Source organism: Macaca mulatta, chromosome X, assembly GCF_049350105.2.
Source record: "Macaca mulatta isolate MMU2019108-1 chromosome X, T2T-MMU8v2.0, whole genome shotgun sequence".
NCBI lineage: Eukaryota > Metazoa > Chordata > Mammalia > Primates > Cercopithecidae > Macaca > Macaca mulatta.
Window position 1 is genome coordinate 135,886,510 of NC_133426.1, and position 17,021 is coordinate 135,903,530.

Sequence of the window (17,021 nt, forward strand, 5' to 3'; positions counted from 1 at the left end):
GGATGATATCTCACTGTGGTTTTGATTTGCATTTTCCTGATGATTAGTGACGTTGAGCATTTTTAATACACCTATTTACCATTTGAATGTCTTCTTTTGAGAAATGTCTATTCATGTCATATGGCCACTGCTTAATGAGACTATTAGGTTTTTTACTATTGAGTTCCTTGTATATTCTAAATATTAGTCCCTTGTCACACGAATAGTTGATATTTTCTTCCAGTCAACAGGTGGTCTCTTCACTCTGTTGATTGTTTCCTTTGCTGTTCAAAACCTTTTTTGTTTATTACAGTCTAGTTTGTCTAGTTTTGCTTTTGTTGCTGCCTGTGCTTTTGAGCTCTTTGCCATAAAATCTTTGCCTAGACCAATGTCCTAAGATGTTTTCCCTATGTTTTCTTTTAGTAGTTTTATACTTTGGAGTCTTAGGTTTAAATCTTTAATCCACCTTGAGTTGATATTTGTATATGGTGAGAGATAAGGGTCTGGGTTAATTCTTCTACATATGAATATCCAATTTTCACAGCATCATTTATTGAAAAGTGTTCTTTCCCCAGTGTATGTTCTTGGTATGTTTGTAAAAATCAGTTGGCAACAAATAAGTCAATTTATTTCTGGGTTCTCTGTTCCGTTCGATTGGTCTATGTGTCTATTTTTATACCAATACCATGCTGTCTTGGTAACCATAGTTTTGTAATATATTTTGAAATCAGGTAGTGTGATGCCTCCAGTTTTGTTATTTTTGTTCAGGATTGCTAACTATTTGGGTCCTTTTTTGTTCCCATATAAATTTTAAGACTGTTTTCTCTATTTCTGTGAAAAATGAAATTGGTATTTTGACAGGTATTGCATTAAATCTGTATATTTCTTTGGGTACTATGGTCATTTTAATAATGGTAATTCTTCTAATCCATGAGCATATAATGCCTTTGCATTTGTCTGTGTCCCCTTTAGTTTCTTTCATCAGAGTTTTGTAGATTTCCTCATAGAGGTCTTTCATCTCCTTATTAAACCTATTCCTAGGTATTTTAATGTTTGTACCTATTGTAAATAGGATTGCCTTCTTGATTTTTTTCCTCAGCTAACTCATTATCAATGTAAAGAAACACTACTGATTTCTGTATGTTGATTTCGTATCCTGTAACTTTACTGAATTTATCAGATCTCAAATTTTTTTTTTTTTTTTTGGTGGAGTCTTTAAGTTTTCTATCTATAAGATCATGTCATCTCCAAAGAGGGACAATTTGCCCTCCCCTTTTTCAGTTTGGATGCCTTTTTTTTTTTTTTTTTTTTTTTTTTTTATCTCTTGCCTGATTGCTCTGACTAGAATTTCCAGTACTATTTTGAATAGGAGTGGTGAAGGTGGGCATCCTTGTCTTATTCCAGTTCTTAGAGGAAAGGCTTTCAGCTTTTCCCCATTTAGTATAATGTTGGCTGTGGATTTATCATATATGGCCTTTATTATGTTGAGCTATGTTTCTTCTATGCCTAGTATGTTGGGAGTTTTTATCATGAAGGGATGTTGAATTTTGTCAAGTGCTTTTTCTGCATCTATTGAGATGATCATATGGTTTTTGTTCTTTCTGTTGATCTGATGTATCACATTTATTGATTTGCATATGTTGAACCATCCTTGCATCTCTGGGATAAATCCCACTTAATCATGGTGTGCTACATTTTTGTTGTGCTGATTCAGTTTACTAGTATTTTGTTTAGGATTTTTGCATCTATGTTCATCAGGGATATTGGCCTGTAGTTTTATTTTTTGTTGTTGTGTCCTTATCTGATTTTGGTATCAGGATATAATGCTGGCCTTGTATAATGAGCTAGAGAGAATTCCTTTGTCTTCAAGTGTTTTGAAATATTTTGAGGAAAACTGGTGTTAGTTCTTCTTTGTGAGTTTTGTAGAATTCATCAGTGAAGCCATTCGGTCCTGGGCTTTTAACTGTTGGGAGACATTTTATTACTGCTTCAATCTCATTACTCATTAATGGTCTGTTCAGGTTTTCTATTTCTTCTTGGTTCAATCTTGGTAGGTTGTATGTGTCCAGGAATTTATCCATTTCCTCTAAGTTTTCCAGTTTGTTGATATATAGTTGTTAATAATAGTGTCTGATGATCTTCTATGTTTCTGTGGTATTAGTTATAATGTCTCCTTTTGCATTTCTTTCATTTATTCATTTATTCATTTATTTATTGAGCTGGAGTTTTGCTCGTATCACCTAGGCTGGAGTGCAATGGCATAATCTCGGCTCACTGCAAACTCTGCCTGCCGGGTTCAAGTGATTCTCCTGCCTCAGCCTCCCGAGTAGCTGGGATTACAGGCGTCCACCATCACACCCAGTTAATTTTTGTATTTTTAGTAGAGATGGGGTTTCACCATGTTGGCCAGGCTGGTCTAGAACTACTGACCTCAGGTGATCCACCAGCCTGCCTCAGCCTCTCAAAGTGCTGGGATTACAGGAGGTGCCCGCCCTCCTTTTTTACTTCTGATTTTATTTGGGCTGTCCCTCTTTTTTTCTTGGTTAGTCTAGCTAGTGGTTTATCAATTTTGTTTATCTTTTCACAAAACCAATTTTTTATTTTGTTGATCTTTTTTATTTTTTTTAAGTCTTTTTATTTAGTTCTGCTCAGATCCTTGTTACTTCTTTCCTTCTACTAATTTTAGGTTTGGGTTCTTCTCGCTTTTCTAATTCCTCGAGATGCACTGTTATATTGTTCCTTTGAAATTTTTCTACTTTTTTGATATAGGCATTCACTGCTATAAACGTCCCTTGTTAGCACTGCTTTTGCTGTATGTCATACGTTTTGGTATGTTGTGTTTCAATTCTTGTTTCAAGACTTTTTTTTAATTTCCTCCTTAATTTCTTCCTTGACCCAATGGTCATTCAGGCTCATATTGTTTAATTCCTACATATTTTTAAAGTTCCTAAAGTTACTCTTACTAATTTCTAGTTTTATTCCATTGTGGTCTGAGAAGATACTTGATATGATTTCAATTTTTAAAAATGTGTTGACACTTGTTTTCTGTCCTAGCATATGATCTATCCTGTAGAATGTTCCATGTGCTGATGAGAAGAATGTGTATTCTATAATTGTTGGATAAAATGTTCTGTAAATGTCTGTTAGGTCCATTTGGTCTAAAGTGCAGTTTAAATCCAATGTTTCTTTGTTAATTTCCTTTCCAGATAATTTGTCTAATGCTGAGAGTGGGGTGTCACTTCTTCCAGTTTTTTTGAATTTGCTTTCATAGGGGAGGACTTATTCCTGAAGATGCATTTGTGGTATTGGTTGGTAGGGCATTTTGGCTTTGATTCTGAGCATGTACAGTAGTGTAATCTCTGTATAATTTCTTCAGATGTAAAGAGTGTCAGTAGTGTCTGTGGTTTCCTCGGTGGCTTAGGGTGTGGTTTTTAGTGGTGGCTTTGCTTAAGTTTCACTGGGGATAGGTTTGTCAGGTGGGCCAGTCCTTGGACCACTGTGGTGGCAGTGGTGGACTGCACACACCTGTCCTTGGGCCCCAGTGTGACATATACTGGCACTAGTATTAGCAGGTCGATGCAGGCCAAGCATTTGGCCCCCAGGCAGCTTGCTTGAGTGTCAGCAGTGGCAGTGATAGACCAGGTGGTAGGGTGGGTCCTTGGGCCCTTGGGCAGTGGGTATGTTGTGACCGACAGCAGTAGCAATGGTATGACAATCTACTGGCGCCCAAGTGTCTGCACAGGTGTTGGTGGTGGCTACAACAGGCTAAGTGGGCCAGTTCCCAGGCCCACAGGTGATGCATGCTGATGGGTTCCAGCTGTGGTGGTAGCATCATGTTGGGTGGGCCTGTCCTCAGGCCCCTAGGAGGAGTGCTCAGATGCCAATGATGGTGGATGGGGTAGGGCGATCCTCAAGCCTAGAGATGGCATGCTTGTGCACCAGGGGAAGTGAAGCCAGGCTGACTGGACATGTCCTCAGGCCCCCTACTAGTGCATACAGGTGCTGGCTGTGATAGGCAGGAGCAGGGTGATCCCCATGCTCCCAGCAGAATGCTCAGTTGGGGGTGGCAGCTGCTGGGGAGGCTGGTGTTACTTTCAGTGGCAGCAGCCATAAAGAAGTACCTGAGGAGCACACACTTCAGCCCCAGGTGGTGGCTGCAAGCAGGATAGCCTTTCCTCAGGGCACATGTAAATGTACAGTGGCCCTGCTACTGGGGCCAGCAGGTTTGCTGCCAATGGTTTGCACTTCAGCCCTGGAAGTGGCATCTGGCTGTGGGTGGAGATGTCAATGAGACTCTAGGAATGTGAAGATGCAGGGGCTGTTGGGCCTGATGGCAGAATGCACTCTGGTGGGAGCTGGGCTCTTAAAATGACACTATGCTGCAGTTTCTTGGAACTGGAAGGGGGTGAGGCACAGCAAGGTTGAACTCAGTGTGAGCTCCCTCTCTGTAACAATGCTGCTGCACAATCTCCAGGCAGTTAGTTCCCTGGGTTAGTCTCTTGGCCCACATGGATCCAGGGCTCTCCTGGGGCTAGGACAGTGGGAGTCTGCAGTAGGAATGTGAACCACAGGAATCACTCACTTACCCTTTTCCCACATGGGGGAGCCTCTTCAGGCTCCCTGCCAATCCTGATGAGCTGAGAAGGCCTCTTTCCCTCTTTTTCCTTGCCTTAGGTGTTTCCTGTCACGTATCTGTTGTATTCCAGCATTCTCTCTTAGGTGATCTATTTGAAGTATGATTATCTACACACTATTTTGGTTCTTCTTTGTGGAGGAGGCAAGAACCCAATCACTAGTCAGCCACCTTGAAGCCCCTCTCGATAGTCTTTTTAGGAAGGTTCCAAATTTACTAAATCATGAATAATCCTCCGGGTGCTTCAGCTCCATAGATGACCTGGGAGTGTTGGCTGACTCAATGACCAAGAAGCAGGAAGACTGATGCTCTGGCAGCAATGGAATTTTTTTTAAAAAGGCATAAACTCCAAAATGAGGACAACAGTAAAGAGACCATCAGTATACCAGAGAAATCAGGGCATTTCTGAAGATAGAAAGCAGATGCAGGCATGGTAACTAATGAAGAAGCAATAACCTAAAGAATGCATAGAGAAGTACAGCCAAGAAAAGAGTCAGTGTGCCCTTTAGGATCCCAGAAAAGCTCAGAGTTCAGAAGGACCAGGTACAGCAAAAAGTAGAAGTGAAGTGTGGAACTGACAACACTGAGATTAATTAAAAGTCTGTATATGGAACAGTTGTCTCTCCTCAACCTCCAATTCCCCATACAAAAGAATATAATTACCAGGCTTCTATCCTAGGCAAGAGAAAGGAGGATTATTCTCCAGAGGAATTAAATAGTCCTAGAGCAAAGGCCTCTGCCTTATGTTCCTTGAGGGATCCCTACCAGATCAGCCTAAAGTGAAACCCACTAGTTGACAAGCTTTACCCAAGCACAGCACTCTCAAGCAGTTGTTTATATTTTATTGCATTATTGTTATATATGAAGACATGCAGGCATCACCAGGCATTTGAAAAAAAAATTTGTAATGTAAATGAGATCAATAATAAACAGAGAAATGGTCCCAAGAGCAACTGCAACAGTTCAGGGAATAAAGAGAACTTAAAGAGCAGTAAAACAAAACAATTTTAAGTAGTGTTCTCAGAGAGATTCATGATATTGCATCCCCAAAACACGGACGAAATGCAATGATAAAGGACCAATCAGAGAACAAGAAAGAGGTTGTGTAAATTTAAAATGTGATTTTCGAAATAAAACTTAGTGACAAGTTTGAGCATAAGGGTGGGGAAATTTCCCAGAAAATAGAAGGAAAAGACAAAGAGATGGGAAATCTGAGCAAAAAGATAAAAGATATAGAGGGTCAATCCAAAAATTCCAAATCTAATTAACAGTAGTTTCAGAAAAGAGACAGAGAGAGCAGAGAGGGAGAAATTATTGAAACAAATTATACAAGATAATTTTATAGAACTGCATGAAGAATAGAGTTTCTATATCAAAGGGATCCCCCTCAGTGCTCAATGCCACAAATCAAAAACACCTAACAAGCCACATCACTATGAATTCCAGGACACCAAAAACAAAACAGTGTTGAAAGCTTCCAAAAAGAAAAAAAAATGGTGATCTATAAAGGTACGAGAATTGGATTGGCATATTTCTCATTTGCAACATTGGATACCAGACGACAATTGAGCCATTTCTTCAAGTTCTGAAAGAAAAGTACTTTCAAATGAGAATTCTGTACCCACAAACTTATCAATCAAGCCTGAGAACAGAATCAAAACATTTCCAGAAACTTAAAACTCAGAAAGTTTATCTCACATACTCTTTCTTATGAAATTACTTGAGGCTCTATTCCAGCCAGAAAAACTAGTAAACCAAAAAAGAAAACAATGAGATCCAAGAAACAGTGGTTCTATCCAAGGACTGCAGTTAAGAGAAGTCCTAGGGTGACTGGTATCTATTAGGACTAGAGTGCAATCACACCAGATTGCAGCAAGGTGATGGAGGGTTCCAGGAGTAAGGTACCCACAGAAAACAATAGGAATCAAGAGCATTTACACTATCCTTTAAGAACTGGAACAACCTAAGGAGATGGCAAAGGCAGACAATTCCTGTGAATTAGGAAAGCAACCAAGTAAGCAATAATTTGGGTAATATAGTTCCCATGGAAGCCTCTGGAAAGAACTGCGTAAGGATAAAATCCATCCAGGAAAGAGATAAACAAAATAAAAAAATTTATAAATAAAGATTCTTTGGTAAAATGGACTGTTTTTCCAGGCATTAAATCTATGCAAATGTAAAATGAAAACTAAGCAACTACAGAATTGAGGTCACAGGAGTTGCTCACCTTGGGCAATGTGCTCAGTGGAGAAACTATATTCTTCAATCTCCCCTACAGATGAGGGATGTAATGAAATACAAATAGCAGTTGGGGCTGCTGGAAGTCTTTCTGACCTTCTCCCCCTTCCGTTTCTTGCCTAGAATGTAGACATGATGAGTAGAACTCTAGCAGCCACCTCATAACCTTTAAAATGAAAGTCACACACTTAGCCTGGGAAATACGGAAGCCAGAGGAAGCTGGATCCCTATTGAGTCCATGGAACCTTCACCATGACTGACTCCCACTTCCAGTCTTCCTTCAGGTGAGAGACTAGATCCTTATGTGTTTAAGTCATTACTGTCAGGTCTCTATTAACTGCCAAACACAATTTCTAACTGATTCCTAGAACAGAAAGTACATGTTATTGATCTTGACAATGCAAGATGGGGAAAACATGTATGATTTCCTCATCTTTCATAGCAAAGTCAATCAATATCACTTAAAATCGGAAAAAGAAGAAAAAATACAGTAACACCACCTCAATGTTTTTTTCATCAATTTTTTTCCCCTCAACCTTAGAAGGATCTGTTAGAAACTGATATTTTTATGAAAAATAAATATTTTTCCAAAGTTTACAACTCCTTCCACTTTACTTCATTTTCTCTTTGTTAAATTCTAGTAAACATAAATTGAATAATTTTGATTAAAATATATATAATATTGCCAGGTGCAGTGGCTCATGCCTGTAATCCAAGCACTTTGGGAGGCTGAGGCAGGTGGATCACTTGAGGTCAGGAGTTCAAGACCAGCCTGGCCAACATGGTGAAACCCTATCTCTACTAAAAATACAAAAAGTCACCAGGTGTGGTGGCGGGCACCTGTAATCCCAGCTACTGGGGAAGCTGAGGCAGGAGAATCACTTGAAGCTGGGAAGCAGAGGTTGCAGTGAGCTGAGATCACACCATTGCACTCCAGCCTGGGCATCACAGTGAGACTCTATCTCAGAAAAAAAAAAAAAAATATATATATATATATATATATATGCATCTATCACATGCAATGAGATATCTGGAACACTATGAATCTCATGCTAATGGACATTTATCAGGGTGGTGAGATCTGAGATGGTTTTAGCTCCCAACTTTTTACTTTGAATTACTAGAATTTTTTGTAATGAACTTGTATCATTTTTAGAAGAATAAAGTCCTTTTGAAATAAGATGATTAGAGTCAAAGATCTCCAAAGATCTTCAAGCTCTAATAGTTTTAATAGATTTAATATTCCATGAAGCAAATGCATATCCATAATTCAAAGGCTCCACATTCTTTTTTAAAAAACAATAATATCTCACTAAGTCATCTGAGTCTCCTTTGATCACTGATCTTTGTTGAGGCTCAAGGCCTGTTAGAAAAGCACTAGATGACTTCAAATAACTTTAGAGGACAGTGTGTTCTCATTAACCAAAAGCAATTTTTTTAACACAAATGGAAATTTTAAAAATGGGAAGCATGCTATCTAATTAATCTAAGAAAAATGAAAAAACATTAACTTACACATAGCTTTTTGTTTGTTTGGGATTTTTTTGAAACAGGGTCTCGCACTCGGGGCTGGAGTGCAACGGCGCAATTTCAGCTCACTGCAACCTCTGCCTCCCGGGTTCAAGCAGTTCTCCTGCCTCAGCCTCCTGAGTAGCTGGGATTACAGGCTCCCGCTACCACACCTGGCTATTTTTTGTATTTCCAGTAGAGACAACGTTTCGCTAAGTTGGTTAGGCTCATCTGGAAATCCTGACCTCGTGATCCACTGCCTGGCTAATATTTTTTGTATTTTTAGTAGAGACGAGGTTTCACTAAGTTGGCCAGACTGGTCTCGAACTCCCGACCTCGTGATCCACTGCACCCGGCCCACATAAAGTAGTTTTAATATTTAGATGTAATTATGGTAAACTGTATACTTAAAGAGGCTATAAATATAACTTACATTGTCATCACTTTCTTCAATACCAAGAGTCCAAATATATTGTCTGGTTGGAGAACCCACTATTCCTATTCCTCTAATCTCTCCCAGTTCTTTCATACCTCTCTGTCTTTGCACACATGCTAAGGCTTTCTCCTTCATCTCTATTTGGCCAAATGTCATTTATCCTTCAAAACTCAGTACCTCCTACCACTACAGGCCTATAGCACCTGGGGTATACATCAGTTATAACGTTTTCAGGGCCCTGTGTAATTGTGTAGGTTGTGCACTGCACAGGGCACACAGATGAGGGAGTAAGGGGGAGTTAAAATCCAGCCTGAGCTCAGCTGCTAAGTGAGCTCTTACCTGCCTAGAGGAGGACTCTACTAAATCTGCACAAATGTTGACCTTACAGGTTCATGTTGACTCTCAGGGTTGTTTGGATTGAAATCAGAATTTTACTGCTCCTCCTAGACTGTGAATGCATAAAAGGCAGGGACAGTGCCATGTTCACCCTTTTACCCCCAGCATCCTCAATGCCTAGTATAAAGTAGGAACTTCATATTTGTTTAATAGATCCTGAATAAATATAAGATATAAACAGTTCCTTAACCTCTTAACATCACAGTGATAACAAGTGCCAGAAATTTTTCTCTCACCTTTAGGTTGAAAAACATTTTTTAAAAGTCATACAGGAAAATAAATAAAACTAATATTAAGTCAGTCGCATTTGTATGCCAGGAATTTCACATATATCATTTCATTTTATGCTTCCAATAACCCTACCCATTAAGTCCTCTTAGTAGTGATCATACTTAACATACTTAATCAACATACTTAACAATCAGTACAACATAGGCACCCACCAATCAGAGTGGACACTGATAGAGCTCAGCTATAAACAACTGTTCCACCCATGCTGGTAAGTATCAACTCAATGTCAGCCCTGAGTATGTCATCCTCACATTAGAGATAGGCAAATGCATGCTCGGGAAAGTTAGATAATGTGTCAAGCTCACATAGCTAGTTAAGTGGAAAAACCAGGCCTACAACCTGGCTGATTCCCAAAACATGTGCTCTTTCCCCCATACCATGATACCACTATATCATCTGTATATAGCTTAGCAGGCGTGTGGCAGCTTCGCCTGTTTCCTGACATCTGGCGCAATGTCTATTCACTAGAGTACTTCACCTCCCCAAAGAGGAATAATCATAGTTTTTAACTCTGAAGTAATTACCTTGATTCCACAAGTCACACGCAACTACTCATGTGGCTTTATAGTAATGCTTCATATCTTAATAAATCTGAGTGGTACATTTTTATTACTTCATACATTGAAGGGGTTAGGAACAGGAGACAATTCTCGATTAAGGCTCCTGGCTCCCTTTAAATTTGCTAAAGTTAATTTTCTTTAAACTTGGACTAAATAATGTAGTTCCTTTCCACAATTATACCTCAACTGCTTAAGATTATACCCAATGTAATTTTGTTCTGTGAAAGTTCGGGGCAATACTTTGCATCCTACACATTTTACTATTGGTTAATGAATTCTAGCTTATTTCAAGAGATCATATGTTCTATGAACACATGTTCCTTTGGGGACCCTGTTATTTACTCAATCCTTGGACCATCCACCATATAGCCCTATGGCCAGACACTATACATAATGCCAAATCCCTACTAGGAATGAAAACACTGAACAGTGCTTGGTTTGTTTTGAGTTTGTTTTCCATTACAGCCCTGCGGGGAATTCTAACAAACTAGTTTATACTATTAAATCAGTTCTTCTCTGTAAAATAAAGGGGATTTTTTTCCCTTAGTTTAGTTTTACTGGAATGTAGTACTAACCTACAGACAATCTAATCATTCTGATTTGTGACCAAAATTTATTTCACTTGCAAGAAGACAGTGAACCTAAGGAAAGATTATCAGTTTTAAAATGCTTTTTAAAAGACATGCTTTCCCTTTTTTTAAAGCAAGACATGTTGAAATTGCTTTAGAACAAATCAATCAAACTATGAAATGCTTTATTTACAACTACATTGATGCAAGTACACATAGAAAATATTGTACACATGCCTTCTGTAATATAAGTTTTGGATCCTCTTTCCATCTAAATCATGGGGCGGCATTCAAAATAATTAGCAACCAGAATGGCACAGACATAAGCCAATCAAAATGGAGGAGGCCAACCCTAGCCCTGAAGCAGAAGCCTAGAGTCCTCTGCTATGCCACAAAATAACCCTTTAGTTGTTGGGTAGTAAGAAGGTGTTGGGGGTCTCAGGAAGGGATCAAGTCAGTTGGGGTAAGAACGCATTCAAGAGGTTCAGGGAAGGAACTATTTACCAATCACTAAGTAGTATTCAGTATTTTAATAACAAGTTTAGCTGGTTATTAAATAATTGCCAGTATTGTTATATTCTAATTTATATTTTAATATTACAGTAATAGCAGTATAATTTAAAATAAACACTATGGTGAGTACCATCTAAAAATCAATCTGCCAGTCAATACACTGTACTCGAAATGTCCATCAATGCCTGCCAGACCCCAGGCCCGTTGTCCACCTACTCTACTCTTAGCCCCTACTGTCTAGCAGCCATGTTATGTATTATATTAGTGTGCCCTTCATTGGACACAGCCAGTGAGACTCAGGATGAATTCACAACTCAAGGGCCAAAAATCCACAAGCCAGTCAGCAACCTTTGACATAGCTGGCACAAAAATAAACTGGCCAACCAATCAGACTCCCAATCTTGGGAATTTTGAGTTGGGAAGCATGGAAAGATTCACGCATGGGGCATTAGTCCTTCCTGGCAGGAAATGAGAATTCAAGAGGTGATCACAGAAGTATCACTATATAAAAAGAGGATTGAAGGAGCTAGGGTTGGACACAAGTGGCAACAGTTAATCCCAGGTGAGTATGGACATCACAATCAGCATATGAGGAACAGTGGCAATCCAGGTGCCAGGAGGGATAACACAGGGAGACCTCTGTTTTTGAGTTTACAAATCAAGGGCTTCCAAGGATCATAACTGTCAGATGACCTAGTGAAATTCTCCTAGATTGAAACTACCATACAGCGAGACAACAAAGCCCACTTCAGCTCAACCACCAAAGGCCTGGATTCAAATTGGCACCCTAGAAACAGCAGTTTTCAAAGCGTGATTCCTGGACCAAGAGCATCAACATCACCTGGGAACTTGTTAGAAATGCAAGTATCTACTGAATCAGAAACTCTGGAGATGGAGCTCGGCATTCTGGATTTTTTTAAATTAAATTTAAATAATGCCTACAGCACTCATGTTCCCAGGGGGTCTCCCATCCAAGTACTAACCAGGCCCAACCCTGCTTAGCTTCCAAGATCAGGCGAGATTGGGCATGTTCAGTGTGATATGGCAATAGGCCAGTTTGAGTTTTAACAAGTCTTCCAGGTGATTCCAATCCAAGTTCGAGTTTGAGAACCAACCCCTCAAGTTGCCTTTGCCCAGAGTGCCAACATTACCTAGAAGTGTACTTCTGCTGCCCTCAGATCATCTCAGGGATAATCCTCCCAGAGGCAGATTCCCCAGTCAGTCAGATTTGCTGATGAAAGAACTCCTCTGCAATAGTTTATGCTTACTGGTTTCAGTATATAATTCATCATTCCCAAGCAGCTGCAAGGATGCAATATACACGCTGAACCAAAGACCATAAGCAGGCCCAGGAACTGAAGATTTAAGGATGTCCCCTAAAGGTTGCAGACAGAGACTGACAGGCAGCTTTTAATATGATTCTTTCATATGGCTTCTAGATGAAACCGAGTTGTGTCTCTCCTGGAAGCACATGTTTGTGGTTGAGGTGTAATAGGTAGGTGGTTTTAGGCAGAAACATCTTTGGTATTGTATATAGGAGAAAGGTCAGCGTACTAACGGGCAAGAAACAGACTATATGAAAATGTCAATTACTGCCTGTTAGTCCACTGCCTGCTTGCAACCTCTGCTGCTCTTGCTGCCAAGTTTTATATCACATGACCTCACCCTTTAGCCACAGGGTGTACCCCTGACCCAGTTGTAGCCAAGTCAGTCGAGTCACTTACCTACAATGTGGCCTGATGCAGAAGATGATCTATGCCCATATGATTTCTCCCATTCAAAAACGTGAAGGCGGCAGCAGTTAGAAATGAGAGTTAGAGTTTACCAAAAATGTCCTGAGGAAGAGAGGGATCTATGAAGGATCATGGCAAGAAAAAGTAACAATAAAAGCAGAACTCATGCACAAAATCAGTAGGCCATTGATTAGAGCTATGGACACATACAGAGAGAAGCAGGGATGCTGAGAGAGAGAATGACAATGACAGAGACACTGAGAGAGACATCATGTAGCCCCGGAGAGAGATGAAGAGCATAACTGCCTCGATTCCTGCTGGCTGATGTCCTTATAATAACCACCTGTTCTTATTTAGGTAGTCAGCGAGTTACTAGAGTGCCTGAGGAGAGAGCTATTTATATTTGTTTGAGTGTAAGAGCACGTGAGAGCAAGTAACAAGATGATAGAGACACAGAGCCAATGAGAGGCAAGGGCAATAAAATAAAGAAACAGAGACAGACTGTCCCTATGGATACAAAGCTTGAAGGGTATTCTGTCAGAGAAGGGGTCATGGCCACAACCCCTTCTCCCTAGGGTTTAACCTGAGGTGCAATTAAAAATGAAGAATGAATGAACAACTGAATGCATGAATACACAAATGAGTAAATAATAAATAGACAAGTACATTTTAAATGAATAAAGTTAATGACATTTGTCAGGATGGACAGAGATGACGACGGCCAAGGTCCAGTGGCAGAAAGAGCAACAAAGCTTCTGAGATCAAACCACTATGAGACCAGAAAGATGACTCAAGCATTTGAATTTCAAACCATTTTTGCTGGAACATCTTTGCCCAATGGTGGACTGAGTGGGGATCTCACTTAGGGACCAGTGACATGGGAGTTGAGACATTTTGCCCCAGAAACATTAATTTAGTCATAACAAGTAACAGGGCACAGTCAGTCCAGCCCCATCCATGGAAATAATGGCAATTATGGGATCACAAATCATGATAAGTTTGGTGGCAGCAAAAGTGACAGGAAAGCCTGTTCTGAAGCAAACAGCTTAGGTAGCAAAGGTAAAGGTCTCCTGCCTCAAAAAAGCTTGTCTGAGTTCTGACCCAGTGACAGAATAGGGGTGGTAGGACCGTCCCTGAACCTCAATAAATATCTTGAACCTCAGGGTACTCTCAAACAATACAGGGCATTTTGATCTCACTGCCCAGTTTTGGCCCCACTATTTTGACCACAAGGCCTTTTTTTGTTTTTTTTCCTGCATGTTGCTTTCTTCTTCTCAGACTATGAACCATTCTGGTTATAAGAACTCAACTTTACTAGAAGTTTAATTTAATACCCCTATTTGAACTTATAAGGATTTCTTTGAATGTATAAATAGGAATTTGACAACTTGAAAGTAGCTGAGCCCATGAGATGCTGAGCCCAACCCAAACTGCTAACCCACAGAATTGTGAGTTGCAAGTGGTTGTTTTAAGCCACTGAGTTTTAGGGTAGATTTTTATGCAGCAAAAGGTAACTGACATGGAGCCTGTCTGAAATAAAGCCAAACCAAGTGTAGTTGTCTTCAAAGCCTAAAGCCGAAAATTCTGAATGTGATTCTGAATGATTTCCTTCAGCACGGCAAATCCATATCCCCGCATCCTGAGAGATAAAATCACTAATTCCAGTTCTATGAGGTTTAAGCAGTCCAGCTTGGCATACCACAGCACCTACCTAGCATTGCAGAAGATCTCCACGTGAGGAAAATTATGGCATGCAAACTATTCACATATAGTCTACATTGCTTTTTTTAAAAACTACAAAATAAAAACAAATCGTTTAAAAACATAGTCCATCCATATTCAAATTTCAGTGTATGTGCATTTATAACAGCATATGAAAGTATCACATTTTCTCCCAGTATTGTAAACAGCAGCAAGTTGCCATTTCCCAGAAGACTCAAAATACTGTGACATCATGGTATAGTAAACCATTGTCTCAAGGATTCAAGTTCACTGATAAAGAATCTCACCAATAATCAAAAACTGTGTTAGAAAATAAGTCCCACATAGGTGATGTGATTCTCACAGAAAGTTATTGAGTTTGCATTCTATAATGGTACCTCTTTTGATACCTTCTGTATTAGTCAATGCTCCAGCCACATATCAACACATAATCAAGCACACACTAAAGAATGTACCTGGTTGCCATAGCTAAGCATCTAAGCAAGCATAGTGTCCATATTGACTTCCAGGCAAAGGAGTTAAAAGTTCCTCTCTAGTCTGCTCCCCAGCCTCCTACCCAAGTAGTGGAGGAGTGCTGACTTGATGGGCAAGATTCCTGGGCGCTGTTGAACCACAGTTTTTACTGGGTGGAGCCCTGAAAATATAAACAATCCCATACAGGTAGAAAGCCCCTTTCTGGGTTCATTCTCTCTGGGGCTGGTGGCTGTAACTTTTTTTTTTTTTTTCTCATTTGAATGGCAAATTTGGAAATTTGACTTTGGCCTAAGGGAAATGCTAAGCTATTTATCCTGTTTGGGTTCTGAGTTCCACACTATCTCTACTCTAAGCTTCCTTGTGGTCAGCTTAGTAGAGTGCTGAAATAGAGTCTGGGGGTCAATGCCCCCAATGTTATTTTACTTCCTTTGCCACTCTTTAATCACATGTGTCTCTTGTGGAACACACCAGGGTGACAGGGCCAAGGCAGAATTTAAATATTCCCAAGTCACCCGGCCAATCACTACCATAATTCATCCCTTAATGGTACCTGGATCTCACCTCTGTCCCTGACACTGATATGATCTACAGGGCAACTGTATTCCCCAGGGACTGACATTTGGGGAATAAAGTCCCACAAAAGAGATTGAGGTTTAGTCCTCAAACTTGAAGCACTGCTGCTGCAGGGCCAGTGTATAATCTCCCATGTGTAAAAGGCAGGTGCTGGTATTGGTGTAAATATTCATTTTAGGAGCTAGGATAACCTTGTCCATGACTTCAAACTGCAGGAGCCACAAGGTTCTGCAGCTAGGTCTCCCTAAAATAAACAGAATTCCAGTGTGTGACATTTTTGGCCTATTGGATCATTAGATCCAAATACTCATACACCTAACTTAGATGACAGGCCTAGACTCTGTTCCTCTGAACTTTGTTTTAACTTGTATCCAGAGATAGAGAATAAACAGAATTCCAGTGTGTGACATTTTTGGCCTATTGGATCATTAGATCCAAATACTCATACACCTAACTTAGATGACAGGCCTAGACTCTGTTCCTCTGAACTTTGTTTTAACTTGTACTCAGAGATAGAGAATGATGGTCACATAAAATTCTGAGGTGTCATGGCCTTCTCTGAAGTTTTCTGAGTCCCTTCCCCACCATATGTTCTCATGTTGACTCTGATTCGGACATTGCATAAACCCTAATATAAGAATCTGTGGAGAAAAGATAGAGTTAAAAAAATAACCCTTAGTGATTTGCAAGGCCTAATCAAAAGACAAGACACACCCTGCAGTTTCTTTCCTGATCAGGAATCTTCAATAAACATCGGCCAAGAGTCTAATTATGGTTGTGGACTTTAGAGACCTCAGAGTGTGGATGCAATCACTGAAGGAAGGTAGAGTTCACTCATAAAAAGAGATTGAGACCTTCACTACATGGAGACAGTAGCTTACTCTCGGACTGAGGTGAAGAGTAAAAGTCAATGAAAGAAAAAAGATCAAAAGTCAACAGGGCATTAAATAATAACTATATGCAGAATGCTGCAGGGCATTAAATAATAACTATATCCAGAATGCCATGGCTTTGAGAATTGGGTCGACCTGGAAATAAAGGCCCTTGGTTAGGTTAGGTTACATTATAAGATAGGCTAGACTACAGGATAGGATGTGTTAGATTACAGGATACTTTAAATGAACTAAAAACTCTTGCCCAGGAGATAGTTATTGCTTTGGAAGTGGTGGGAAGCAAGCCAGGAAAGAATTAGAAAAGGAGGCTGGGTGTGGGGCCTCACACCCGTAATCCCATCACTTTGGGGGGACCAAGGCGGGAGGATCATTTGAACCCAGGGGTTCAAGACCCACCTGGGCAGCATGGCGAAACCCTGCCTCTACAAAAAATACAAAAAATTAGCCCGTCGTGGCAGTGCACACCTGTAGTCCCAGCTACTCGGGAAGCTGAGGTGGGAGA

The 17,021-nt window shown here is 40.1% G+C and overlaps 1 long non-coding RNA gene and 1 pseudogene across 1 annotated transcript in view; both read right to left on the reverse strand.

The window, feature by feature from the left end:
* The window catches only part of LOC114669768 (uncharacterized), a 77,714-nt gene extending 64,475 nt beyond the window's left edge, over nucleotides 1-13,239 (reverse strand). The window contains exons 1-2 of the long non-coding RNA XR_001442099.3: nucleotides 13,068-13,239; nucleotides 12,849-12,959 (exon numbers count right to left, since the gene is read on the reverse strand). This is a non-coding gene — a long non-coding RNA (uncharacterized LOC114669768). The remainder of the gene's footprint in view (nucleotides 1-12,848; nucleotides 12,960-13,067) is intronic.
* Nucleotides 12,060-12,177, reverse strand: LOC114675254 (5S ribosomal RNA; annotated as a pseudogene).
* Nucleotides 13,240-17,021: the final 3,782 nt, after the last annotated feature.